At 38.0% G+C, this 27260-nt stretch overlaps 1 long non-coding RNA gene across 2 annotated transcripts in view; it reads left to right on the plus strand.

Moving 5' to 3' along the window:
- LOC146406306 (uncharacterized) overlaps nucleotides 1-27260 on the plus strand; it is a 419026-nt gene that overhangs the window by 281378 nt on the left and 110388 nt on the right. The window contains exon 4 of one of the 2 annotated variants that reach the window (XR_014809194.1): nucleotides 22356-22626. The exons of the other annotated variant lie outside the window; for it this stretch is intronic. This is a non-coding gene — a long non-coding RNA (uncharacterized LOC146406306). The remainder of the gene's footprint in view (nucleotides 1-22355; nucleotides 22627-27260) is intronic. 2 annotated transcript variants of the gene reach the window in all.

Raw genomic sequence — 27260 nt, forward strand, 5'->3', positions numbered from 1 at the left:
TGCTTTCATGTCATTGTCTTTTTATTCTACCTCTAGGACTTTATATTTTATTCATTTTACTGCTAGTTTATGGTTTTGCCACACTGTTTTTAATTTTCATAGCTCTCTCATACTCTCTGTTCCTTTTTTCCCCAGAGTACTTTTTTTTTTAATTGAATGAAAGATTCTCTGATTCTATAGTGCTTTACAACTTTCAAAAGTTTCATACAATGATTTCATATAATCCTATAACCATCCTTTTTTTCCCTCCCACCCCATGTTCCCCTTCCCCCTCCTCCCCCCCATTCCTTTTTGGAAATGTAGCATCCTATTCTTGTTTCTTGTGTGTACTGTCTTCCTTTATCATGTCAAATATATTAATAATAGATTTTTGGTGTTTTCTTCTGCTTCCTCCATTGTGTTTCTCCAAGTTCTTCTTTCCTGTTTGTTTCTCATGCTGTAGACTGTCTTCACATTTCTGATGACCTTTGACTCTCATTTCATATTTAATTGCTGGTCTTCATTATAGTGTGTGATTGGAGGGTAGAAGAGCTTTTTGATTGGGAGATAACCAAATGGCAGTATGTATGTATTTTTTCCACTCTGAAAGCTTCTCAGAAAAGGAATCCTCCAGCCTCCCTCCTGGTAAGCAAAGCTCTGGGAGAATGTAGGAGGGATGGTCTGGGGAGGCCCTTACCTTTCAGTTTAGTGAATGACTCACTGCCCTCTGCCAAGCCTTGGGTTTCCAAGTCTCAAGTTTTCCAATTTAGTTCCCCTGCCCCCAGAGAAATGAATATATCCCTAATGTGACAAAGGATCACTGTCCAGGTGAGGGGGAAGGTGAAAGAGGTGGTTGACTATACAAATTTTTAACCAATTCCTCTATTTTTAGCCCTGATCTTATTCCCCTTCTACCATATTCCACCAGGTCAGGTGTTTATATTCCCAAGTTTGTACCTGACAAATGAGCTTGCTTTGGATGACATAACACTCCTGAATTTATGTTGTCATTTTCTTCCTCTCTGCTGAGTCAGTTATCCCTGTCCTATCTTCTAACATTTGTTGACACATTCTGTTCTGTTGAATCTTCTGTTCAGTTTGTCTTTAAGGCTTATAGCATTTTATCCCTTTATTTTGATGGAATTTGGGGAAGGAATGACACTACATGCACATGTTCATAATACCATATTCATGCTATGTTTAACCAGAAGTCCCTTGGCTAATGTTTTAACAATTTATTTTTATTGTTGCCAGAGTCTTAGCCAGAATTTCTATGTCTCTGAGTTGAGGAGGATGTGTGATGTATATGTGTGTTGGAGCAGGAGGAAGTGAAGGTTAGGATCAATCCAGTTTGTTGTATTTACTCCCTTATCTTTCTCATTAAACCCTTCACAGTAGATATTATAATCTGTGTTTTACAGATAGGGAAACTGAGACTCGGGGTTAATAAGTTCGTAACTCAAGACAAAACCATGCTAAGTTGCAGAGCCAATATCTTAACTTCAAGGCAAATGCACAATATAAGCTCTATTTATGGTCAGTGATTAATGATTTAAGAAGACAATAAGTGTGCTAATAACAATAAATCAGTTTCACCCACCAGTGGTCTGATTTGTGAAATGTCACTGTTTATATAGTTTACTTATATCACCTTTCTACCATTCATTATTTGGGGTCCCAGCCTGATTATACTGAGATTGTCATAACAATAGATTTTGTCTTTTTAAATATCGACACCCTCATACATTCTAGAGGGCAGTTTTTAATGAGGAGACAATTAAATAGGATCTAATTGGTTTACTGTGGTTTGGTTCCATAATCAATCTATGTAATTAACAATAGGATGTATCTGATGGAGTAATATGACAGTTTGATAAAAAAGCATGGGTCAGACTAGTTCAGGGAATCACTTTTAGCCCATACTTCTTTGTGTAGACATCCAGGAACCTTCAGATACTCACATTTACAGAAAGTCTTACATACTCTCCACTTTCCTCATCTCTCTCACCCTACCCTCTTCCTCCCGTCCCCTTACCTTTTCTTTATTGTTCTTCTTTCTTCTTTCTTTCCTTTTTTTCTTGCCTAGTCCTCAAAAATTGTGTCCAGATTAGGCAAGGAGAGGCAAATCATTCAGAAACATTTAGGTCATTATAACAACTTTACCATAAGCACTGTACCCAGACAGCAAACACATTTTTTCTGAGTAAATCAATCAGTGAATAAGTAATTGTATGTTCATCAGTGTCTTCTGTGATACGTGAAGGAAGCTTTATAGGTTCTGGGGAAACGTGAACAATCTACAAGGCAGCTTATTTTGTTTCATTCTTTCCTTGTTTCTCAAACAAGTCACAATTCTTAAAGATTATTTAAAGACCCAGGCTATAAATATATACATTAATTAAAAATAAATGAGTAAAAATGCTGTGTTTTGAATTGGTCAGGGCATCAGGTACTATGAATATGTGATCTGAGAAGGTGCTTAGAGAGGATGGTTGGGCTATGGGAAACTGACACAGGAATTAAACACTGAAATACTTAGACAAAGGAGGTATATTTAACGTGCATAGAGTGTACCTGTAAGGCTTCTGCTCCCAATTCACTCTGTGTGTGTGTGTGTGTGTGTGTGTGTGTGTGGTCGTCATTGTGTTGGGGGTCGCTTCACACCACCAAGTGATTCTCCAAGGCTGGGTGAGTGTCCTCCAGTTCAACTCAGTTCTGAAGCTATCTCCTTGGAGAAAGCATCAGATCCCACAAGTTTAGGGCTCAGTTGCATAAGACCACCTTCCACTTCAGATACCAATCTCAAGTCCATGTTGTTACCTGTGCTTCTGCTACAATGGCTAAATCAGAGATTCTCATGACTGCCTCCTTGTGTTCCATTAGTTTTCTAGAGCTGTTTACAGGACTCAGTAAGCCAGTTTACTTACTAGTTTACCAGTTTATTACAAAGAGTACTAAAGAACACCATGCATCGATAGTTAGATGAAGAGACATACAGGACAAGGTTCTAAACAAAGAAGCTTCTGTCCCTCTGGAGTTTGGGGCCTGGCATGGTGGCATGTGGAAATTCTGGATCCCCAACCTGGAAACTATTTGAACCTCCTCCTTTGTAGTTTCTTTATGGAGCTTTGTTGCATAGATGCGATTGACCAATTCACTGGCCATTGACTATTGATTCACTCTCCAGCCCCTCTCACCTCTCTAGAAACTAGGAGAGGGACGGAAAGTTTCCACTCTCTCTTCAAGGCTGGTTCCCCCTGGCAACCAGTGCCTACCCTTAGGTGCTTTCCAAAAGCCACCTCATTAACATAAACCCAGTTGTGGTGGAAGGGGCTTGCTTGAATAAAAAGACAGCATTTCACTTTTATGGCTCTATAGCTTCAGGAACTGAGGACAAGGGACCAAATATGACAAAAGATGTTCCCATTGTTCCTATCGCTTAGGAAGTTCCAAGGCTTTTTAAAGCTCTGTGACTGAAATGGGATAAATCATGATATCATAGCCTGGTCCTGCTGAATGTTGGCCCATAGGAATATAACCTAAGTGTTGCCAGATCTGCTTTTCCAAAATAAACCAGAAATTCAGATTTTAAAAATAAATTCTGAATTTTTTAAGGTTGGAAAACTTATCATTTGGACTGTTGAGTTGCAAATAACAGACACTTCTTAGCTAGTTCAAAAAACAAAAGGAGTTTATTAAATAGTATTTATTCACACAGGCTCCAGGAGACCAGAGAATCATTGTTCTGGTGTGAATGTTTGTGTCCCTCCAAAATTCAGATGTTGCAATCTTAACCCCTGAGGTGATGCTATTAGAAGGTAGGAACTTTGGGAGGTAATTAGGTCCCAAGGGCAGAACCCTCATGATGAGATTACTGCCTTCATAAAAGAGGTCCTGGAGAGCTTCCACTGTATGAGGGCACAGGGGGAAGTTGGTGGCCTGCAGCCGGAAGAGCATCTTCACCAGAACCTGATCATTCTAGTACTCTGTTCTGGAACTTCTGGTCTCCAGAACTGTGAAAAATAAATTTGTGTTGCTCATAAGCCACTTAGTCTGGGATATGTTGTTATAGCAGCTAAAACAAACTAAGACAATCAGTCTTAGAGATTATATAGCACCCAAATGTGCTGCAGGGCTAGCCGCAGGGCTAGCCTAATAAAGACACTGCCACAGTTCATCAATGGGCATTGACACCAAAACCCATGCCTCAATGCTGATTACTCTGCAGGAACTTCTGCCACTCCCGTCATCACCCTAATCAGACAGGACTGCTCACAGTGCTTATTTCTTTGCTTTTTTATTTTACATTTTTTTAAAGTTAATTTTTATTTCATATTTGAGTATAGTTGATCTACAATGTCATGTTAGCTTTAGCACATAGTTTTGTGTATAGCAAAGTGATTCAGATTTATCTGTATACACACACACACACACACATGTGTACATACATATATATCTGTATATATATGTATATCTGATTTTTCAGATTCTTTTCCATATAGATGATTACAGAATATTGAGTAGAGTTCACTGTGCTACACGGTAGGTCCTTGTTGGTTATCTCTTTTATACATGGTAGCATGTATATGTTAATCCCAGACTCCTCATTTATCCATCCCCTCCATCTTTTCATTTTGGTAACCATAAGTTTGTTTTCTAAATCTTTGAGTCTGCTTCCATTTTGAAAGTTAGTTAATTTGTCACTTTTTTAAAGACTCTATATATAAGTGATATCATATGATATTTATCTTTCTTTGTCTGACTTCACATAGTATAATAATCTCTAGGTCTATCTATCTATGTTGCTGCAAATGGCATTATTTCATTCTTTTCTGTGGCCGAGTAATAATCCATTGATATGTACCACATCTTTATCCATTCTTCCTTCAGTTCACTTAGGTTGCTTACATGTCTTGGCTATTATAAAAAATGCTATAATGAACATTGGGGTGCATATATCTTTTCAAATTATGGTTTTCTCTGGATATATGACTGGAAGTGGGATTGCTGGATCATATGGTAGTTCTGTTTTTAGTTGTTTACTGTTCACCATAGTAGTTGTACCAGTTTACCCACCAACAGTGTAGGAGGGTTCTCTTTTCTCCATACCCTCTCTAGAATTTTATTTATTTATTTATTTATTTAATATTTTTTTTTAATTTGTCTTTTTAGGGCCACACCCACGGCATATGGAAATTCCCAGGCTAGGGGGCGAATTGGAGGTGTAGCCACCAGCCTCGCCACAGCCACAGCAACGCCAGGCCCAAGCTGTATCTGCAACCTATACCACAGCTCATGGCAATGCCAGATCCTTAACCCACTGAGTGAGGCCGGGGATCAAACCTGCGTCTTCATGGATACTAGTCAGTTTTGTTTCCACTGAGCTATGACGGGGAACTCCTCTAGCATTTATTATTTGTAGACTTTTCGAAGATGGCCATTCTAACTGGTGTGAGATGATACCTCATTGTAGTTTTGATTTGTATTTCTCCCCTAGAGTAATGAAAATTTTAAAAAGTAAACAAATGGGCCCTAATTAAACTTAAAAGGTTTTGCACAGCAAAGGAAATCATAAGCAAATGAAAGACAACCCACAAAATGGGAGGAAATATTTGCAAATGAAGTGACCAACAAAGGATTAATCTCTAAAATATGCAAATAGCTCATGCAGTTCAGATGGGATTAAGATGGCTGAATAGAAGGACTGGAGCTCAACTTCTCTCCTAAAAACAACAAAATTCACAACTAAAGGCTGAGCAATCTTCAATAAAAAGACAAAACCAAAAGCAAAACACAACCCAATAAAAAAACAGACAGATCTAAATAGACATTTCTCCAAAGAAGATATACCAATGGCAGGGTTCTCACTGGGGGACAGTGGATTAAGAATCTGACTACCAGGCCACTGCGAAAGTTTGGGTTCAATCCCCAGCCTAATGCAATGAATTAAAGGATCTGGCATTATGGCAGCTGCAGCTCAGATTCAGTCCATATGCCATGGATGTGGCCGTAAAAATTTTTTTAAAAAATGACATGCTCATGGCTAAAAAGCACATGAGAAGATGCTCAATATTGCAGTGCTTGTTTCTCAAGTCAAATCTTACTCTAGTGTATCTGATTGGGAGAAACCATATTCTTGCTTCATGGTGGCCTGGGCAAAGAATTATAGCCTGGAGAAGTAAGGACTTATAAGGCAGAAAATAAAACAAAAGAAGAGGAATAGCCAAAGGAAATAGGCGACCAAAAAGCATGATAAATTTCTACTAAAATAACCAATTTAGATTTTGAAAGATTAATGCCATGCTGGCCATCAAAACATGACTGTGTGTGAATCTGCCTGTCAGTCTCTGGTTTGTAGCCTCTGGTCCAGCAGGACATTTCACTTTTTATATAAAAATAGAGCACTACTGATACCACATGGAAAAATAATTGAGACAGCCAGCCTATCCTTCAGAACCATGACAGAAAATAAGCTCCCACAGCTCTGTGCTTACTCTGTGCTTACCCTGTTAGCTAGAGTCATTTCTAATCTACTCAGATCTGCCAGCAGCATCACATACAACATCATGCCTTTTCATGTATGTGTTACATAGTCGTATAACAAAACTTCCTGGAAGATGAATGAGATAATAACTTTCTGCCTAACTAAAATTTCTAAAAAATGTTGCCTATGGCTTAGAAAAGTTTTACTTGAGCAGAAAGCAAAGATGGAATTAATAAACTCTGAGAATATATTCAAAACATCCCTCTTATACTTAATGGCATATCCTGTCCCTTTTTTTCCATCTTCCCTGGACTCTTAACAGTAGAGTTTTGAGCCATAACCTTGTTCCATAGAAATCTCGAATACTCTTCTAGAAAGCAAGTCCTTTTTAGAGATCCTCTTTGAAGTTATTGCCCAGTAAATATACGTCATCTCCATAATTATATCTTCCACACTATAAAATTAGTACCATTAACATGTAGCCATCTTGTACTTATTTGCATTATATTACTGAAACATCTTTGAGACTATAATTTAACTGTTTTAGTATGGTATGTTGGGCATTCCATCTTGTGCTTGAATTAGTCTTATGTCTACTCAGGAGGAAATTTCGGGTTTTCTCTCTTTTAGAATTGAGGCCTTCCTCTGTGTTTCAGACATTACTGTCATGTTTAGCAAGTAAATGGGTGTTGAAAGGAGAACATCATGTCATCATAAAGGTGAAGTTCCTTGGCCTTAAGACAAGAAAACTGTTCATAACCTCTGAATAGTTCGAACAGTATATTGCTTTTGAGGGTCCTTTGAGTTTGATTTTTCTCTAGCTCTGGTCTTTTATTCTATCCAAAATTCAAAATTCTGGAGTTCCCATCATGGCTCAGTGGAAATGAATCAGACTAGTACCATGAGGACACAGGTTCGATCCCTGGCCTCACTCTGTGGGTTAAGGATCCCGCATTGCCGTGAGCTGTGGTATAGGTTGCAAATGAGGCTCAGATCCCAAGTTGCTGTGGCTGTGATGTAGGCAGGCAGCTGCAGGTCCAATTTGACCCCTAGCCTGGGAACTTCCATAAGCCAAGGGTGGGGCACTAAAAATTAAAAAAAAAAAAAAAAAAATCAAAATTCCATTGGGAAAAAGGATAATCACTAAATAATTGTGAATTATTGTGGCTACAGCCATCATTATTAGATTAGAGCAAGACATTTCTTCAACTTTCATGGCATAACTCTTCTGGTCTGATTTTTTATTTTTTTACCCATTAATTCATTATTAGTTAAAAGTTCTAAAGTATGACTCTTAATTGTGATGTCTTCTTCTTGATGAGAAACTAAGTTCATCCTGTCACACTCCTTTCCCCAAATTGGATGTCTGGTTATATACAACACAGGCTTATACAAAAAATTGTAGCTATTACTTGAGAGATCCAAGCTTGCAGTGTCAATGTTTTCTGACCGTGGGCTAGGAGAAAAACGGATCACAAGAAATAAGAATATGCTTGAGTTGCCATCGTGGCTCAGCGGAAATGAACCTGACTAGTATCCATGAGGACGTGGGTTTGATCCATGGCCTCACTCAGTGGGTTAAGGATCTGGCATTGCCATGAACTGTGGTGTAGGTCACAGACACGACTTGGATCTGGCATTACTGTGGCTATGGCGTAGGCCGGCAGCTGTAGCTCCAATTTGACCCCTAGACTGGAACTTCTGTGTGCCCAGGGTGTGGCCCTAAAAAAATTTTTTTTTTATTTAAAAATAAGAAATAAGGGTATAGAAGCTATGGAGCTACATGTGGGTTGGCCAGTTTTCACAAGGTCATTGAGTTGACAACCACAAGTCTCCCAATGTCATGACATAGTAGAAGTCATATCTATTGTGTCAAGAACACATGACTAGAGAAAGAACAGTTAGCTGATATTTAATTTTCCCCCCATATCCACCTTTTCTTCCTTTATGAAGTAGAATTCTTTGGGCATCTCAGCCTCTTTGCAGTTAGGTACTGCAAAAGATTGAAATCATTGGATGTGGAGTTCCCATTGTGGCTCAGTGGAAACAAATCCATGAGGATTCAGGTTCAATTCCTGGCCTTGCTCTGTGGGTTAAGGATCCAGCATTGCTGTGAGCTGTGGGGTAGGTCACAGACACGGCTCGGATCCCACGTTGCTGTGGCTATGGCATAGGCCAGCATCTATAGCTCCAATTAGATCCCTAGCTTGGGAATCTCCATATGCCATGGGCGTGGCCCTAAAAAGACAAAAAAAAAAAAAAAAGAAAGAAAGAAAGAAAAAAAGAAAAGAAAAAGCATTGGATGTGAGTACTAGAGAGCTGTATAACTTCTGGTCAAGTTGACTTAAGGGATCAACTTGCTTTCTTTTTCCTCTTGCTATGGACAAGAGGAGTCATAACCAGCTAGCTTTACCTGTACAGATATGGAGATAAAGAGAGTAAAGCAATAAGATAGATGTAGTTTAGTTGCTTGGGTGACTTTGTGGAGCAGATCTGCCCATCCTGGTCCTGGACCACCTATTTCTTTACTCCTCGATGACACAGAAATCAATGTCTACCTTTTTTATACTTCCAAAGTTTTCTGTCATGTTTGAATTAGTTACAGGAACATAATCTATACCCTAGTTAATACAATATGGAATTTAACAAAAATTCTTTGTTTACTTTCCACTATTTCTTCAATTACTAAAAGACTAAATACTGCAGTGGAGAGATTATGACATGCTAAAAGTTAGACCTGGGTTAAATCCAAGTCCTGCAGTTTCTTGAGCTACATGCTTTTATTCAGTGTCTTTAAGTCTCAATTCCCTTATCTTTGAGTCAGGCATTTTAATATCTATCTTAAAGGGCTGCTAGGAGTTCAACAATGTCTTTAAAATTTCTGCCACATAGTGGATATATAATATATTGCAACCATTATGCTTGTATTGTCAAATGGAATTGCTACTAAAATGTGATAATATATTGGTTATATTTTATTAAAAGAGTCCTTATTATTTAAAGACATATATCAGAATATTTACAGATGAAATAAAAAAAAGTACCTAAGGAATCATCATAACTGATTTCTCAGCCTTCATTCTGTATCTCAGCCAGGCTTACCAATTCTTTTAGTCTCTAGATTTAGCTTCCTAAAGTTTTGGCTTTAAACCTTATTTTTGTCTTTTTAGGGACATACCCGCGGCATATGGAGGTTCCCAGGCTAAGGGTCGAATTGGAGCTGTAGATGCTGGCCTACACCATAGCCACAGCAACGTGGGATCTGAGCCATGTCTGCAACCTACACCACAGCTCACTACAACACTGGATCCTTAAGCTATTGGGTTTGTTACCGCTGAGCCACAGTGAGAACTCCTTGGTTTTTAACTTTTTAATTGCTTTGTTTATTTTCTTATTACTGAGTATTGAGTGTTCTTATAGATTCCAGAAAAATAGCTATTATCTGAAATGAGATTTGCAAATATTTTCTCTTGATATGTGGCTTGTCTTTTTATTCTCTTAATGTTATGATTAAAAGACAAGTGTTCTTAATTTCTATGAGGTTCAATTTTTCATTTTTTTTGCTTTTATTTTTGTATTTTTGACATGTTTGTCTAAGAAAGTTATACTTAACCTAGGTCACAAATATTTCTTCTATATTTTCTTCTAGCAGTTTTGCATTTTCAGGTTTTATATTTATTTCTATGATCCATTTTGAATTCAATTTTACATACATGTACATATTCAATCATTATAACATCATTTTTTGAAAAACTGTTCTTTCCTTATTGAATTGTCTTTGCACCTTTGTCAAAAATTAATTGACAGCAAACATGTGGGTTTATTTCTGGACTCTTTATTCTATTCCATTGATTCACTTGTGTATAGTTGTGCCAGTTTCACCCTTTTTTGAAAATAGTAGCTTTATAAAAAGCGTTGAGATAAGGTGGTGTAAATCCTTGCACTTTGTTCTTCTGTAAAGTTGTTTTGGCTATTCTCTTTTGCTTGACATTTGGATTATAGAATTGGCTTTAAAGTTTCTACAAAGAAGTCTGCTGTGAATTTGATTTGGATTACATTAAATTTATATATCGATTTGGGAAGAAATGAAATTGTAACACTATTGAGTTTTCAGATCTATAGCAATGATATCTCTATCTATTTAAATTTCCCTAATTTCTTTCTAATTGTTTGATGGTTTTGTTGTGACTCTTACCCAATATTTGTCAGGTTTACCCCTAAGTATTTCAAGGTTTTTGACCCCTAAGTATTTTAAGGTTTTTGATGCTATTGTAAATTTTATTTTTAAAATTTTAATTTCTGATTTTTCATTGCTCTTATATAGAAACTCAGTTTATTTTGTATGTGTATCTTGTAGTCTGTAACCTTGCTAGACTCATGTATTGCTTCTAGTAGCCTTCTTACATGTTTCATAGAAATTTCTGTAGGAATTATCACATCAGCTGTGAATAAAGAGAGTTTGGGGGAGTTCCCATTGTGGTGCCATGGAAACGAATCTGACTAGTATCCATGAGAAAGCAGGTTCTATCCCTGGCCTCACTCAGTGTGTGGGGATCCGGCATTGTGGTGAGCTGTGGTGTGTACGTCACAGATTCAGCTCAGATCTGGTGTTGCTGTGACTGTGATGTAGGCCAGCATCTAACAGCTCCAATTCAACCCCTTGCCTAGGAAACTCCATAAGCTGCAGGTGTGACCCTATAAAGCAAAAAAAAAAAAAAAAGCTATAAAAAAAGAGAGAAAGAGATTCTGAGTTTTACTTCTTCCTTTGCAATCTGGCTTCCTCTTATTATCTTTTTCTTTTTTCTTTATTTGTTTGGCTGGACTCACGGCATGCAGAAGATGTCAGTCTAGGGATTGAACTCACACCACTGCAGTGGCAATGGTGGATCCTTATCTCACTAGTTCACCAGAAAACTCCTTCTTCTTTCTTTCTTTCTTTTTTTTTTAGGGCCAAGAAAATTCACTACTATTGCTAGTTTGCTAAGAGTTTTGATGAGGAATGGCTATTGGATTTTGTTAAATGCTACCAAGAAACATTAAAGAAGTACTGAAAAAAAGAAGAAGCATTTTTTTTTTCTTGTAGGAAAACTCAGTCTCAAAAATATGCTAATTTTCATGAATTAATCTGTATATTCACCTCAGTCTCAATTATTACGAGTAGGATTTATTTTAGAACAAAATATGATAAACTGAAATTTACATGAAAAAAATGAATTGGCAAGAATAAGCAGGAAAATTTTGAGGAAAAAAATAGTAATTAAGAAGACTAAGAAAAAAAAAGGAAGACTAAATTTACCAGTTATCAGTGCAATGATACAGTGATCAAGTACAATGATTACAACAGTATGGTACTGGCACTCGAATAGCAGCTAGGCTCCCTTGTGGAGAAAGACACATATAAACTGCTAATGGGAGTTTAAATGTCTACAACTTTCATGGAGAGCAATACAGCAATTTCAATCAAAATTTTAAAAGCAATGCCCTCTGATCCAGCAACTCTACTTCTAGATATTTATTCTATAGACATACCTGCACAGGTATCAAATAATTAATAATCAGTAATATTCACTATAGGACTTCTCTTGTGGCATAGGGTTAAAGATCTGCCGTTGTCACTGCAACAGCTTGGGTCACTGCTGTGGTGCGGGTTTGATCCCTGGCCCAGGAACTTCCACATGCCATGGGTATGGCCCCCCCGAGAAAGAATATTTGCTATAGTATTTTATAATAGGAATTGACTAGAAGCATTGTGAACTTCAGTGATAGGGAGACATATTAAAAGATACACTGAGGCACGTTAAAATTTTTAAGAGTTTATTTGAGCCAGAGTCACTTTGCATGGGACAGTGCCAAACCAGAAGTGGTTAGGAGTACTCTACCCACAGCAACTCTGGGGGGTGATTTTTGTAGAAAAAAGAGGAAAGTGAAGTAAGGAAATTATTTATTGGCTATACTTTAAGACCTAGTTGGCCATTTGTGACTGGTCATCTGTAAGTTTCAATTTCAATACCTTGAGGCATTTACCGGCTTTGACTTTTGTTTACTTTTGTAGGCCTCAACTGGCATTAGAAGTACCTCAGTCTGATGACCTTCTTGTTTAACTTAACACAGGTTGATTAAATTTTGGTAAATCCAGGCAGTGGAATCCTAGGCACCTTAAAAACAATGAGTCTATTTCATATGTATAAGCCAAGAAACATAGCTATTCCATAAAGCTAAGAAACATTGTCAAGAGGCATAAGACACTATGTATAGTATGCTAGCATTTGCAAAAAAGAAAAAAGAAAAAAGCATATGCATGCATATATACCTATACATTGAAGATAATCCCCCAAAAGAGTCCAGAAGAAAATAGGGAATAGCTAGCTGTTAGCTCTGGTGAGGGGATCTGGGTGTCTGAAGGGTTTCAGCCAGAGATTAATATATCACAGAACATCTGTTGGCTTCTCTTGAATTTTGTGTCATGTGCATGCATTATCTAAGTAAAAAAAGAAAAAGAAAAGAATTTCAATTAAAATAAGCTCACAAGTAATGTTCACATTAGGCTAAAATTATACTGTTCCTCCTGTATTGCATATTCCAGAATATCAGTATGAACTGCCTTGATATTTTATTGATTTGTTTTTAGTATAAATAATCATCTCGAGCTCTATCTGGAATGTAAAATTTAACTTTCTCTTTCCAAAGGGCATTCAAGCCCCTTATGCTTTTCCATTAACTCCATGAACCTCATCAAAAAGGTTCTTAGCAGTGGGTTGTGAAAACCAGCACTTTGCCTAGTTTTCCTGAGGACAGGCCTCTACGACCTGAGCCCTTATAATCCCATCATCATTCAATGGAAAGATTCTTTTTAAAATATATATATATTAAATGTGTATATACTGCAATGTAAGTATAAATGCAATTAAAATCTCAAAGTATTCTTAGAGTCTTTTCAGGCTTCATCCGCAGAGTAATCCAGTGGGATGCTGTTCTCTGTTTGGAGTGGGGATAAGTGTGGCTCTCAGAGGAAAATGTCCCTGGAGCTGAAACACAAAACCAAAGCAGAGCCCTGTTTGGGGGGACATGGTGAAGCCGCCCCTCTCAGAACTGGAGGGAGATTGGTTTCCACAGCGGCCAAGTGTAAACAGAATTCTTTGCTCCCCTGAGAGCAGCCCCCAAAAGGAAGTAATTCATGGAAAAGGTAATTACCAATTAAATAGTAAACGTGCTACTTGGCCTGTAAGAAGAATTAAAACATATTTACACTTCAAAAAGAAGCAATTAGTGATAGTTGATTCACTAAGGAAAGTGCCAGACCAGGACAGAGGAAAGTGTGTAAATAGATAAAGACAGAGAGATTTATTATTAAATTAAAGTCCCTTAATTACCACAAATGTTAAATATGCAGTTTTCTGACATTTAAATGATGCTTTTCACCAAAATGAAAATGAATTGTCCACCTCAGAGTCCTACTTCCTAGGCAGGATGTAAATGTCAGTCCTAAATTAAAGTTAACTGGTTTCTGCTATACATTAAAAAAAATTAATTAGAATCAATAAATCATTTCTTAAAAATCTGAAGTTACAGTGTTTTAGTTCAAACACTCAGCCAATTCTCTAGTAGGAAGGAAATGGTCAAAGAGCCTCTCAGGTTTGGGTATGAGGGAGACCTCTGCCTCCAAGGCCCGTCCATGAACCAAGGGCAGGTGGGGTGACAGGAGCAGATTTGAAGCCAAAGGCAGTCCCTTTTTAACCTCCCCCCTCTTCCTTGGCCCTTCGGTGCCCCCAAGTGATTAAAGGGTTATTCTCTGAATTAGAAGCACATTTCCATTTAGAATATAACATGGTTACATTTGTGAATCTCTACTGTGTACCAAGAACTTAACCTATATTTCCTTATTTCAACCTCCTAAGAGACCTCCATAGTTTTCTGATCATTATTGTGTCCAGCCCAGATAGAATGGCTGAGTTTTCCAAGTCAAGAGGCTTAGAAAGAGCTGGGATTCAAACCAGCTACTTTAATCTACTCAATCACAGCTTTGGAGAATATTCTTATCGATTTTAGCATGTTCCTGTCTGTGTTGTCTCTAGACTTTTATCCCAGAATTGCTGGAAGCAAGTCACTATTCTTAAAAATATTTCTCTTCTGCTTAAAATCAACAAAATTTGTTTCTCTTATTTGTTATTTAGCATCCTGAAAGCATTGTTCAGGTCCTCCATTTCCTACTTCAGTTGTACCACGTCTTCACTGAACTACGGAAAAACTTAAAACAACTTCATCATGTTTATTGAGTGCCAGGCACTGTCCTAAGCATTACAAGATCATAAACTTATTAACATTAACATGAGTCTTTCCAACTGTTCTCCTCCTGAAAGTGTACAGGGATCAAATCCTTTGAAAACACTAAACTAGGAGTTCCCTTTGTGGCTCAGCCGTTAACCAACCATACTAGGCTCCATGAGGATGTGGGTTCAATCCCTGGCCTCAATCAGTGGGTTAAGGATCCGGCATTGGCATGAGCTGTGGGGTAGGTTGCAGATGCAGCTCAGATCCCAAGTTGCTTGTGGCTGTGGTGTAAGCCGGCAACTTCAGCTCAAATTCAACCCCTAGCCCAGGAACTTCCATGTGCCACTGGTGTGGTACTAAAAAACAAACAAACAAAAAAAAAAACAAAAAGAAAAGAAAAGAAAATACTAGACTAATCCTTGTTTACTAGGTTTCTTTTTCTGCAGGACTTCTCAGAGCCTTTATTTGCCAGTGTGCCCTGGAAGCTTAAAAAAAAGAGATAATATGTATATTAATTTAAAAATGTATATGATGTAGAAGCACTTTTTCCTTTCATTGAGGATTCTCTTGTGTGAATAATGTCTAATTAAACATAATAGGGAATACTGCAAAAACAACAGAAGCTATGAAGAGAGAAATAATTTGAGAAAGTTTGAGAAAGGCAGTGGAATTTTAAATAGGCTTGGGGAAAGGGCAAAAGGCAGAAGGCAGTGGGGAAGGAGCTGGATTCTGAGAAGGCAGATCAGTAAAGTTGAAATTTTTAAAAAATGTTTGCTTCAAATTACTGTCACATGCAATATGTAGCAAAAATTCCCCCAAAAGAAATGTTACAGAGTATTCTTAAATCCTAGCATATTGCTATCTCAATATGCTTCATTTTTAATACAATATTTCAATAAACAGAAATACGGGGTGACTCTAAGTTACAGATTAGAGTCCAGTGTAGAAATGTTCTTGCCTCCTGGATTTACACCAAGGAGATCTACCAGGTGCTGGTCAACTACAGATGCAAACTAGCAAATCTTATCTTACTCGTCGTGCATCCACAATGGAAATACTTCAGGAGCTATTCTGATCTGTCTACCTCAAGAAAGAGATAAAAAGCTGGAGAAGACTGAAAAGATGGTAATTAGAATTGTCAAAAGCATAGAGCAATATTAGGCATGAATTTTTAAAAAAAAACAGAGGGGAAAGAAAGTTAAAAGAAGGCCAAAATTTATGTAACAATATCATAAAGTATTGGTTATATGCAGGGCTTGTACTAAAATAAAATCTTCAAGATATAGGTTGTGGAACGTCAGTTTTCACATTAAATCCTGGAATAGGAAATTTCTTCTCTTGGGTCATTTCTTGAAGCTTTAAGAAATTATTTTGGGGAAAATAAAAAGAAATTCTTACTTAGCAAGCCAATCTATACGTTAAAAACCCATTTTTGTAAAGGATTTGTCAGACTGGTTCCATGGTATTAATAGGGCTCAAATTAAAAAAAGATTCCATGACTCATCCATTTGGCATTCTTTTTCAGTGACTTTGATATGCTGCAGAGCAGCATGGTTGTACAAGAATATACAGTATTTTGCAAACTTCTCTGGTCATGCAGTGTTGTTCTGAGGCAACATCATTTTGTATAAATGTTAATTCAAGGAATACATTTTTGGTAAATCTTCTTAGAAATGAAAAATACAGAATAGCTCAAAGGGGAATATAGTGAAGTTTTAATAGATCATTAACCTCTGAGTCTGATCACCTAAAGGAAAACTATCTTTTGATTTTCAGTTAGCTTCTAATTGTTCCCAATGGAGTAAAAATTAGGTAGATATATAGATCTTTCTCTATATTACTGAAATCTAAGTGGAAAATATCTTTTAAATTCAGAGGTTGCCCGTTATTTTTCCTAAGATCACACAGCTTGAAAATGGAAAAGCCAGAACCTAATTCCAGATCTTCTGATTGCACATTTTGTTTTCTTTCCACTACAATCATTCTTCCTAAGACTGTATAGCATGGATAGCTAGCTATACAGTAATATATAGCATTTAGGCTAATTTGGAACTTGTCCTGAAATTGTGTTTATTGCAATCCATTGGTGGATGTAAGAGAAACTCAAATCTTCCTGTGGTCAGTTTAGTTACCCCTTAAGTCTTGCCTTATACATAATACAGAATTTCACTGTAGAATTTGAACAAAGATTATTACTGGAGTGTTTGTTAGTACACTGATACATTCATGGCAGGAAACAAAGATCTGCCTCCTTTTACTGGGTTAAAAAAAAAAGCAAATGACTTTCATAAAGCAAATTTTTTTCCTTTTAACTTTTAAAAACCCATGTGCACTTTAAAGGAAATTTAATCCACATGTTTTTAAATCATTTGCACTTAATTCATCAAATGTTTGCTAAGAGCTATTTGATTTCCTAGAAGCCTTGGGACACTTGTTTATAGGATTGTAAAGCCCTTCTTTCTTTATGAAGTCTCATAAGATTCTTCACAGAATTAAGCCATAAATGACTCAAATTCAAGATCCCTAATCTTGGGTTTCCCAGGTAGCATCCCCCAGATGGTCCTTTAAAGGGTGATCTTTCCTTGGCTTCTATACCATCAGGCAATATCATAAAAGTTTAATTCTATCTCTACTGTTAGACTTGTTGTCTGCTGTGGACCCAGACAATCTCTGTTAAAGCTAGGCTTCCTTGCCTTTGCACAATTAACCTAAAATATCTTGTTCTTGGAATGGATTCCCCGTTTCTTCAACGTTTTTTCTAGTTTTATTTCCAAAGTCTCTGAAAAAAGCTACCCATGTCCTTAGCCCATGTTATTGGCCTCTTCTGCATTAATTCCTTCTAAAACTTTCATTCTTGCTTCCAAGCCTACAATAACACAGCATAAAAGGAGGGAAGAAAAAGAAAATCATGAGATTTTGCTGCTTGAGACAAAAATGACAAGTGGATTTTTTTGTTAGAGAATTGAAAGTTCAAGTCTTTCATAATGGAAGGTCGAGATCGATAGATATCTGGGATATAGCAGTATTAATAATTGTATTAAAAATGGCTCAGACTTTGAGTTGCTGGCATCGTACGCTAAGGACTAGTAAGTGTCCTTTCTGTACCATTCTTATAATGCCTTTTGCCAAAATTCTTTAGACAACTCATCAAGGTTACAATAATCACTAGTCAGTGTTAGCATTAATTAATATCATCGTTAATTAAAACTAATATTTATTTGCTATGTGCCAGAAACTGTAGAATCTCATAGTTACCCTATGCTATAGATGGTGTTATCATGTCTGTGTATTTACTGGTGCCAGAAATTTCTCCAGAATGCCCAGAGTTGGTCTCTTGCATAAAAATATCTTATATTCATTAAGGAACAAAAGATTTTTGGTAAGATAGTGGTTGCAAACCTAGAAGCTATTTCTCCAGGGTAATAACTTCAAATAATTTTAAAGAAACTCTTTCTTTAAAATTATTAGAAGGGTCCAACTTGGAGCAATATTGACAGATTTCTCAAGATATTTGTTGGGGATCAAGAAAATTTACAATAAGAAGGCAGAAAACAGGCTGGAAGTAGAACTTTTGTTCTAAGAAAAACAAAGATAAAGTAGCTTGAATAAACAACATGTTCTCCAATTAGCTTTCGGCATACTATTGGTCATCCATTCATCCATTATTTGTGGTCAGTTCAACCCCTCCCAATTCCTCCTCCTTTCCCCCAATTCATTCTAGTACATGGAGGAAAATGAGGTCATCCTTCTTCAGCTAATTTCCCAGTTTGTTGTGAGTGAGGGTATGCAAACAGAAGGGAGGAGATGAATGGTAGAGGCAATATAGGAGGATCTTTTGAAGTTTGGGGAAGGCAAGTTATTAAGAGATGAAAAATAGGTTGAGAAAACTAAATTTGGTGGGAAGATCAGAGATGTCTAATCAGAAGTAAGAATTTGATGGAGTTCCCTGTGATGCAATGGGTTAAGGACCCATTGTTGTCACTGATGTGTCTTGGCTTACTGTTGTGGTGTGGGTTTGATCCCCGGCCTGGCATGCTGTGGGCATGGCCAAAAAAATGAATAAGAATTTGATGTTCAGGTAGCATTTAGTGTGAATCGTCTCCCTACCTCTACATGAGATACTGATTAAAAACATTTTATCCAATACATTATGGAATTGGCACTCCAAAGCACACTCCTGAGCTGAGTTCTGATTCAAGTCAGGTGCAGGGTAAGACAGAGCTTGCTCAGACTGGGCCTTATACACAAGAATTACAAATTTATTCAATGTACTTACACTGTACATGGCCTGAGCTGGTTACTAGGGATACGTGTGAGTAAGATATTGTTTCTGTCCCCGAGAAATTGACAGTCATAAATAGATAAATTGAAACAGCATGTGAAGAGTCTTAAAGTAAGTAAATGTGGACTGCCTGAGAATATCAGTGGAGGATGCCATTTCCTCAGAAACAGATAGAGGCAGGAAATGTGAGCTTTGATGGCAGGAAGTTGAGAGAGACCCTGGATTTCCATATTGGAAGACTCTCTGGAAACTAAGAGGTTAGTGATGCATTTGGAGGCCTGGGAGAGTGATGCTCTAAAAGCTTCCTCTTAGACAACACACTAGGGAGAGATATGAAAATTGCCATCAGCCCAAAAAGAAGGCCAGCCGATGTGCAGCACAAACCTGCACTCTTTTCTGATGTTTTTTAGCAGCCTTTAGAAACCACAGAGTAGATTTTCAAAATGATGGCCCTCCCCTTGTTGGTTAAAAAGTGAACTTCATAGGAGTTCTCATCGTGGCGCAGTGGTTAACAAATCCGACTAGGAACCATGAGGTTGAGGGTTCGATCCCTGGTCTTGCTCAGTGGGTTAACGATCCGGCATTGCCGTGAACTGTGGTGTAGGTTGAAGACATGGCTCGGATCCTGCGTTGCTGTGGCTTTGGTGTAGGCCGGCAGCTACAGCTCTGATTAGACCCCCTAGCCTGGTAACCTCCATATGCCTGGGGAAGCGGCCCTAGAGAACACAGAAAAAAAAAAAAGCTGTCTTCATAGAGGGGCATTTTTCATATGCCAAGAAAAAAATGTGTAGATGGATTAGGCCATGGATTTCAGGTAGGAAAGGTTGGTTTATTTTCCTTGTGTTTTCTCATGGAAGTGACCACAGGAATTTTAAGTGAAAGTTAGCTCCCTTAAGGAAGAGTTCTGAAAGCTCACTTGTCTCATCCTTGGTCTATAACCCAACAAATAAAGTCACATGATTCAACATTGACCAGAAACAAAATATCTCCTTTTTGTTTTTTCTTTTTTTTTTTTTTTTTTTTTGCTTTTAGGGCCACACCTGTGGCATATGGAAGATCACAGGCTAGGGGTCGAATTGGAGCTGCAGCTGCCAACCTAAGCCACAGCCACAGCAACAGAGGATCTGAGTTGCATCTGCTGCCTACTCCACAGCTCATGACAGCGCTGGATCCTTAACCCACTGGGCGAGGCCAGGGATCGAACCCACATCCTCATGGATACTAGTGGGGTTTGCAACCTCTGAGCCACAATGGGAACTCCAAAGTATCTACTCTTAGGGTTCACAGTCTGGGTGCTGCAAAATACAGATCAGACATCCAGGGAGGATCCACTTCCTGGATTGTAGAGGTCTGTCTTCTCATTGTGTCCTCACATGGCAGAGAGAAGCAAGCTGTCTTGGGACTCTTATAAGATCACTAATCCCATTCATGAGGGCTCTAGCATCATGACTTCATCTACTTCTAGTCACCTTTGCAAGGTGACTTGCAAAGGCTCCACCTTAGAGTCCTTGTCTAAGGTTGTTCCTTTTGTCTTTTGCCAATGACCCCGTCCAGCAATTTTAATGAGTATTTATTTTTAATATATATCAAGCATTGATTATTAGATGGAGAGAAAGTGTTGAGCCTAAATCGCAGACATTTTGGCTGTGAAACAAACTTCCTCTCTCTCATCACTGTCAATCCCTTTGCTATCCGCATTATCTATGAACAGTGGCCTTTAAAAAAATTAGGCATTCTCTTCTAACATGTATAGTCAAATATAAACTACTGCCCAGAATATTTTACTTTGTAGTACACACAAAATGTATACAAAATTCTTATAATTATAGGCTTTGCCTTCTAGAATTAAGATTTTGCAAATTATCAAAAGGTTGTAGGGAATATTCCTCCAAAGATCAGCTCATACTAAGGCTGTGTTAAAACATCTACTATTAATCAGAGCTTAGAAAGCATCTCTGTCAGTCTGTCATATGGATCTTCACCCAGCAGAGTAACCCCCTTAAGTGAGCAACCAGATTTTTTTTTTTTTTTTTTTTTGGCTGATATATGATGGTCACAAGTTTAAATCTCAATGAAATTCAAATTTAGAGCTTTCTCATAATGGGGAAAAAAATAAAGAGGATATGTAGTCTCCTCAAGGCCATGAGAGTAAATCTGTAATAAGAATTTAGTAAGTCAGGAGGTCCCTGTGGTGCAACAGGATCGTCAGTGTCTTGGGAGTGCTGGGACACAGGTTCGATCCCTGGCTGGGTGGATCCAGCATTGCTATGGCGTAGTTTGTGGCTGCAGCTTGGACTTGATGGCCTGGGAGTTCCATATGCTTCAGGGCGGCCAAAAAACAAAAACAAAATCAAGAAGCTGGTAAGTCATTGATAAATTCAGCAAAAGCTTATCTGCGCTGTCTGGGTTCAAGGTCTCATGCTGAACACAATGGAATATAGAAAACAGTACACAATGTAAAGGGCAGGGAAACTAAGACAAAGAAAATCACAACATAATGTAAGGGGCCCAGGGAAGAAATGCCTATGGAAATTCAGAGGTCTATTTTCTCGTATGAACATAGCCAGCTTCTTGGAGAAGGGTAGCATAATGACCTGAGCCTTGAAGGCCTGGGAGGGTTTCATAGAGAAATAGGAGAGACACGGTTTTTGGCCTGGATGGAGATGCAAGGCCCTGAATATGCGTTTCTGAAAATTCCTCTAGCAGATATGTTTTCTTGGTTTATTACTTCAAAAAAAAAAAAAGAGAGAGAGAGAAAGGATAAAGGGTAGTTTTGAAGTCAGGATTTCTCCACATTGCTATTTCTCACTTCATATCTTTAAAGTTCAAGTACCCTTTGAAGACATTGCTCTAAAGCTTTTATAAACTAATCTGAGGACATTTGTACCTAATTTATCCAAAGATGATAGGTCCTTGTACTGCACACATGGTCTGCATATTCTCGATTGCTCAAGCCATTCGGATGATTATTTTTATTGGTTTTATGATGGTGATAAAAAGAAAGTGTGTTGCATTTGTGAAGACTTTTTATACATTATTTATACCTAGGATATCTGGCTGCCTGCTCCTAAATAATAAAAATGAATGGGGTTTATCTAAATTTGTGGCATAACCTTGTCTGTCATCATGAGTGCTAGGGCAAAAGGATTAGGGAAAAAGATTTTGAAAATCAGAGTTTCTGTTAGTGTCTCTTAATGGACTGACAATGTAAACCTAACTGATCACAGCTTTAACTGTTCATAATTTCTATATACTAGGTTAGCCTTGTGGGATGCTACTAATCAAATTAAAACTAATTCAAAACAATCTTCAATGTGATTGAATATTTTGTCTCTCTTTCAGGCTTGGGGAGTCAGGCAATGTTGTGTTGAGGACAGGCTAGCTACGTGCCTGTACATTTTAAACAGTTTTCAAAGATTCTTTTTCATGGAGTTGTCCTGCCTAGTGGCTTTCTGAGATTGAATTGAACAACAACAACAAAAAAGACTTTAAAATTGTTTAAATTAGGGGAAAATGATGATGCAATTATGTTTCCAGTTCAAATGTATGAATCTGCCAAACTCTTCACATCATTTCTGTGTGGTGGCCTCATTCATTACCAACACAGAGTCGGGTAAGTGTTACAGATCTAATGTCAGCTCTACCCCAAGGTCATCTGTTGCTACATTACCCCCACGTAATGGTATTAGGAGGTGGAGCCTTTGCAAGGTGACTAGAAGTAGATGAAGTCATGATGCTAGAGCCCTCATGAATGGGATTAGTGATTTTATAAGAGTCCCAATGTTAGGATTTTAATTCCACTACCATTCCTTGGACATTTCTTGTTTATTATAGGCATACCTTGTTTTATTGGCCCCATTTCATTGTGCTTCAAAGATACTGTGTTTTTTTGTTTGTTTGTTTGTTTATAAATTGAAGGTTTGTGGCAACGTTGCATGAGCAAATCTGTTGGTGACATTTTTCCAAGAGCAATTGCTCACTTCATGTCCCTGTGTCACATTTTGGTAATTCTCACAATGTTTCAAACTTTTTCATTATTATATTTTTTGTGGTGATCTTTGATCAGTGATCTTTGATGTTCCTACTAAGGATTGGATGATGATTAGCATTTTTTAGCAATAAAGTATTTTTTAAATAAACATTGTGCTTTTAGAGGCAATACTATTGCACAGTTAGTAGACTATAGTATAGTGTAAATGTAACTTTTATATGCATGGGGAAGCAAAAAATTTGTGTGATTTGCTTTATTGCAGTGGTCTGGAAACAAACCTGCAATATCTCTAAGGTCTGCCTCTATCTTTGTTAAAGAAAGTAATATACCTCTTGTTTGACATGTTTAAAGAAATCTAAGAGTCAATTATCAGTGGAGTACAGTGGAGGAGCTTATAGGGAGTGACCTTGGTGCACCCAAGTGAGAAGGTCAAAGCGGAGGAGCAGAGGTTCAGATGGAAAGATGTCCCAGTAGAGGTACAAACAGAAAGCTGTGTCAAGCATTAAGCAAGGCCTGCAGTCCATCCCTGGCTTTGCCATATCACTTTGTTGATATTTCTTCACGGAAAGATTCTCTTTCCATACGTAATTCTTGACATCTAAAGATCAAGGAAAGAAAAGGAGTTAAGATAAAGTTAGTGGGAAGAAATTATGAACGATTTGAGTTGGCAAGCGCCTTAGTAGTTGTATGGGGTCAGCAAACTTTTTTTGCAAAGGGACAGATGGTAAGAACTTCTGGCTTTTCAGGCCCTATGATGCCTATTATAATTACTCAACTCATTTTAGTGCAAAAGCAGCCGTAGACAATACGTAAATGAATGGGTGTAGCTGTGTTCCAATGAAACTTTATTTATGGCACAGAAATTTGAATTTCTTATAATTTTCACATGTCACAACATATTCTTCTTTTGATCTTTTGTCAATGACTTAGAAATGTAGAAGCCATTTTTTTTCAGCTCATGTAGAAGCAAGCAGGAGGCTGGATTTGCCCACAGACTGTAGTTTGTCAATGCCTGGTCTCATCCAGCCTCCTTGTGTTAACAAATACAGAATGGAGGCCGAGGGGGGAATGACCTGCTTGGGGTCACACAGCAAATGTCACAGCCCCTTTCTTCTCCTGACCAGACTTGTTCTCATTTCAATTTGAGAAAGAGTGAAAGAAAAGTATCATTCATAGAGCATAGCGCTAGATGTTGGATTGTTGAAAATATAAAATGTTGGGTTGGAGAACATAATTGTATATTCTGGGATGTATTTGTGATTGTGGACATTCCAGAGACCAGTTGGGCATTGATCTGATGGGGTAAATATTCACATCGGTGAAAATACCCACCACTCACTAGAAACCGAAGACAGCAACTTTGAGACCACACAAACCTTTTAGCAGAAAAAGAAAGATTGTTTAAAAAATGATGCCAAGAACATACAAAATACAATTCTACTCCTAAGAAAATGCCTAGATTTTTTCCACCTGAAAAAAAGAGTTTTATGTAATTTCCTCTAACTTTATGTAAATCTCTTTAAATATTAACTTCTACCTAAGTGTGTGTTGTTAAACATCTTCTCTTGAACACTTTAGAGAACACTGTTGTCATTCATTGCTTTAAATGGGATAGTTCTCTATTTTTTATTTATTTATTTATTTATTTTGCTTTTTAGGGCCGTACCTGAGGCACATGGAAGTTTCCCAGGCTAGGAGTCGAATCGAAGCTGAAGCTGCCAGCCTACACCACAGCCATAGCAATGCCAGATCTGAGCTGCATCTTCAACCTATACCACAGCTCATGGCAACACTGGATCCTTAACCCAGTGAGCGAGGCCAGGGATTGAACCCACATCCTCATGGATACTGGTCAGGTTTGTTACCACTGAGCCACAATGGGAACTTCCTAATCTTTTCATTTTTTTTTTTTTTTTAAGGCTGCACCTGCAGCATATGAAAGTTCCAGGTTCCACAGCTGTCAGCAATGCTGGATCCTAACCTACTGAGTGAGGCCAGGGATCAAACCTACATCCTCATCAGACACTATGTCAGGTTCTTAACCTACTGAGCCACAAGGGGAACTCTTTAGAGAAATTAGAGATAAAAGACTGCCCCCAAAGTATGTGGTTAGATAGTACTTTGGCAACTGACATTGGATTAAAGATTCTATTAAAGAGTCCTTCCATATTCAAATATTTCTGAACAGAACAGAGGCTGCTCTCCAAAGCACCAGAAGTTACACATCTTACTGTGGTAGTGTGTTTGAATGCAGTCCTTCCGGCCAAGGGCATTTAGTGCTCGTACCATTCTACAGATGAAGAAACTGAAGTTCAAGCAGGTGAAGGAGACCCACAGCTAATTAGTGCAAGGCTTGGAAAGGGATTCAAGCAAAGAAGACTTTTAACTCCTACACAGGGCACAAGAAGTTAATGTTGTAGCTCCCTGATGGCACTGAATTTCATTAATTTGGTGTTAATATTTCCAGTGAGAAACATCGTAATGAAGTGTTTATTCAATGAGAGGAGGAGGAGGGTGGGGCTTCCATGTTTTATCCACCACACCAAAAGAATCAAATTTATTCTCCTTAATGACTTGCGGGTCATCCTGCACTTCTGGGGTATACAGATGTCTCTGTGTAAGAAAATCCAATTCAACATGTAAACTATTACGTTTAGAATGGATAAATTGTACAGCACAGGGGACTATATCCAATCTCTTGTGATAGAACAGGATGGAAGGCGATATGAGAAAAAAATGTATGTATATGTATGACCAGGTCACCTTGCTGTAACAGCAGACATTGACACCTCATTGTAAATCAACTGAACTTTAATAAAAGGTAAAACTTCAATTTAAAAAATCCAATTCGGGAGTTCCCATCATGGTGCAGTGGAAACGAATCTGACCAGGAACCATGAGGTTGTAGGTTTAATCCCTGGCCTTGCTCAATGGGTTACAGCCGTGAGCTGTAGTGTAGGTTGAAGACGAGGCTCAGATCTGGTGCTGCTGTGGCTGTGGCGTAGGCCAGTGGATACATCTCCAATTAAACCCCTAGCCTGGGAACCTCCATATGCCACAGTGCAGCCCTAAAAAGACAAAAAAAAAAAAAAAAAAAAAAATCCAAAGAAATCAAAATGTTTCATTTCAGAAGTAATGATTGACACCGCAAGGGGATTCTTAACAAAAGACTTACGTTCTGTTTCCTCTGAATAGTGAGTTCCTTAAGTGAATTTGAAATACGATTTCATCCATGAAAAGATTTGATGGACACAAATTCCAAATAGATCCATTCATTGATTGTTAGGAGATAAACTACATACATATTTCTGAGGGCTGAATGAAACCAAACTGACAGACCAAAGAGTGATAAGGAAGAAATGAGAGAATTTGAGACTTCTTTGAAGGTAATACTTTCTTCCTCTGGGCAGGGATACACTCTTTATGTAGCTAAAGTACGGAAACCAACCTTAGCTGGAACAAATGGGAAATCCAAGTCTCTGATTTTTGGAAACAGCCACTTCATATATTGGTGAAATTTGCTTTTTTGACATCTCTACCCAGTTCTTTGTACTGCTCTAGGGAACAACCAAAAGCAGACTGCCCCTCTTTCTTAAATTGCTCTGATAATTACATGAAGATAACTTAGACTCTTCAAAAAAGGTCATTTTTACTTCCTTTGTTTCTCATAAAACACACATTCCAAACTCCCCTCTTTCTTACATTGGTCCTCTTCTGGATAATTCTATTCTGTCACTGTCTGTCTCATATCTAGGGAACCAGCACTGAAAAAATATAGATTAAGTGTGTTCCGCAGAGCACAGAGCATGATATGGACACTAGTTGCATTAATATAGCCCAAGGAAAGAATTTTTTGAGTATTTTTTAATTTTTAATTTTTAAATTTTTTCTTTTTTATGGCCACCCCTGCAGCATATGGGAGTTCCTGGGCCAGAGGTCCAATCGGAGCTATAGCTGTGACCTATGCCACAGCCACTGCAATACCAAATCCAAGCCACATCTGTGACCTATGCTACACTTGTAGCAAGGCGGGATGCTTAACCCACTGAGCAAGGCCAGGGATAGAACCCGCATCCTTACAGAGACAACATCAGATTCTTAGCCCACTAAGCCGCAATAGGAACTCCAGTTTTTCAAGTCTTTTTTTTTTTTTTTTTTCCCCTAGGGCTGCTCCCGCAGCATATGGAGGTTCCCAGGCTAGGGGTCGAATCGGAGCTGTAGCCACCGGCCTATGCCACAGCCACAGCAATGCCAGA

Source organism: Sus scrofa, chromosome 1 (assembly GCF_054392235.1).
Source record: "Sus scrofa isolate SSC_HxYL_T2T_F1_AM1 chromosome 1, Sscrofa_HxYL_maternal_Yorkshire_Landrace_v2.0, whole genome shotgun sequence".
NCBI classification, from domain to species: domain Eukaryota; kingdom Metazoa; phylum Chordata; class Mammalia; order Artiodactyla; family Suidae; genus Sus; species Sus scrofa.